Here is a 2,861-nt window from a genome sequence, read left to right as displayed (position 1 = left end):
TGATGACTATAAATAGACTTTTCTTTTCTTAAAATCATTTATAAGAATATAAAAACATTTAAAGCATGTGACAAGGCTTTTTATAACATGAGTGAAAAAAAAAACCATGAGTGACTATAAATGGACTTTTCTTGTCAATGGATGGCTATTGCTTGATGCTTCCTAATTCAAACATCCAATTATGATATGTTTTAACTAAAAGTGAAAAAAAAATTCAATTAAAAATCATTTATAAATTTAGAAAACCATTTAAAGTGAGCAACAAGACTTTCGAAGGCATGAGTGACAATAAATGGAATTTTTTTGTCAATGGATGGCTTTCGCTTCACGTTTCTAGAGCCAAACATCTAATTATGATCTGTTTTAACCAAAAAGAAAAACAATTCACCTTAAAATCATTTATAAGCTTATAAAACCATTTAAAGCAAGTGACTAGGCTTTCGAAGGCATGAGTGACTATAAATGGACTTTTCTTGTCAAACCCTGTTCTATAAAATAATTACGATGTCATTTACATGCTCAATAGAATGGTTGCATATTTAGGAAGTTTGAAAAATCGTTAAAAGATGATATTGCCCCTAATGGTATCATTAAGTCGATTAAGCCTCGAACTCGTTCAAATAGGAATTTTAAGGTGAAATTGAGAGTTTCACGATCCAGGGATGACTCAAAATGGTAATTCGGAGTTCGAGGATCAATTTAGAGTCAAACTGAAATTTTCACTATCTATGGGCAAAATGGTCATTGACCACCTGGGGACAAAATGAGAATTTTTAAAAAAGATTTTTTTGGCCCCATTTGACTTATTGGAGTATGATTTGAGTATTGGAGTATGATTTGAGGTTGAGAGTGAAAAATTATAATCTCGGCATTTTTTGGAGCATAGAGGTAAAATGGTAATTTTGCCACTCTAGGGGCAAAATTATAATTTTCCACCACCAGGACACTTGTCCAGCATATGGTCTTCCTTTATCCTCATTTTGACCTTTGACTAATCATGTGGTGGAGATAAAAGGTTTAAAATTTTTAAAGTTTTAAAAATGGACCAATGGAAACATGCCATGTGTCAAGCAAGAATATTTTATTATTTTCCATTGAAATCAGCCCATATTTATCCCATTCTTCTTCTCCATATTCGGCCAAGACAAAAGGAAAGAAAGGAAAAACAAGAACAAAACCTAGGTGGAGGATTTCAAGAGAAAAAGTGTGAAAAATCAAGGAAAACAAGTGAAAAATGTAGGATTTTTCAATTTAAACTTGAAATCTATTTTCCTTAAGCATTTGTCCTTATTTTTCATGCTTAAATTACATGTTTTCATGATGAATTCATGACTGGTCAAAATGGGTAAGGAGAGAGAAAGATGTTGGATTGAATTGATTTTAAGATATGTTAGTGTTTTTAGTTAGTTTAGCATATTTAGAAGTAAAACAACAAGAAAAGAATCCATTTTCCCCATGAATCATCATTGGCTGAATCTTCCTTGATATGTGTGGGAGATGGATTGTTATTATTTCAAGAGAAATGGCTTAGAAAATTATCAATAATGGTGAAAAAATTAAGTAGGAAAAATCACGGTGTTAGTGCACTGTAATGGCCGAATTTTTCCATGAAGAAATGGGAAGGTTTTGATGCTGAAATTGGTGTTATTTGAATAATGTTTGGTGAATTGAGGTATTAGAAAAGAAATGGAGTAATTTGGGATTAAATTGGACGCGTTAGTAATTTAATCGGGTAATAGGTCGAATTAGGTCAACACCACATTTAAGCGGTAGTCGGATAAGTTGCATGTCATATTATGCATATACACCGAGCCTAAATTGATTTATAATGGTCAAGCATTAATGTGGTGAATTATGTATTGTACATTGTGCATAGGTGGTGAGCAAATTACACTTGTAAAAGTACAGAGATTGTGCTTGAAGACTGGGATTAGGAGTACATCGACTCCTAGAACTGTGAGTAAACTTATTATCGTCTTAATTATCTAGAGTAGTTTTATACAATTATGTGATTTTATAGAAAATGAGTTTAAATGGTAAATCTTTTTGTTTTACAAACAAAACGTGTTTAAATAAAATGATTTTATAAATTTTCTGAAAAATTGAATACTGGTTTTGAAAATAGAGTAATTGGAGACTGTTTGCTTGTGTTATAAATTGTGTTTTAAATTATATGGCTTATAGCAATATGTGAGTATGAATGTAAAAGTCAGTATTTGTATCAAAATTATATATACTATGTATTCAGCCTTGAGAGGCTAGATTGTGATAAATTGCCATGTCATGCGGATAAAGATTTTATAAATCAGGTGGTAGATAAAATAATCCATAATCCCTGCAGTGGAGGTTCTGTGGACCAGCCTAAGAGAGGGGGCACAGAATCAGATATACCTTACCTCGATCAGAGAGCCGTGTGAAGGGTTTCTCTGGAGGTAAAGATTTGAGTGCACTTCACGTGGACCACCGCGTGAGAGTGAGACTCAGCCAATGCCAAGGCATGGCTAGAATTTCAAATGTAAAGACATTTAACTGCCTTGGTGGTCTCGGTCATATGCCTAGGCCAAGGCATCCCCGGGAATGATTTTGGCAGGAGCCAAGTTTTGTGAGATATATAAGCCATGTTGATTAATTGAGTAAATTGAATATTCATGTTATGAAACATATATTGAAAAATAATATTTTAATTCGTCTCTATTTACTCGTCTTTAGATAGTTTAGATGGTGTTTGTTTACTCACTGGGATTTTATAATCTCACCACCCTCAATTCCCGACATTTTAGGCTCGGGATTGCTGGTAGATAGCCGATTGCATCAAGGACTTCAGTTAGCCTTGCATCGACAAAATTGTAGGTTCACAGACT

This window comes from Theobroma cacao, chromosome 10 (assembly GCF_000208745.1).
Source record: "Theobroma cacao cultivar B97-61/B2 chromosome 10, Criollo_cocoa_genome_V2, whole genome shotgun sequence".
Taxonomy (NCBI): domain Eukaryota; kingdom Viridiplantae; phylum Streptophyta; class Magnoliopsida; order Malvales; family Malvaceae; genus Theobroma; species Theobroma cacao.
The sequence above is the reverse complement of the archived record's forward strand: the minus strand, read 5'-3'. Positions refer to the sequence as shown.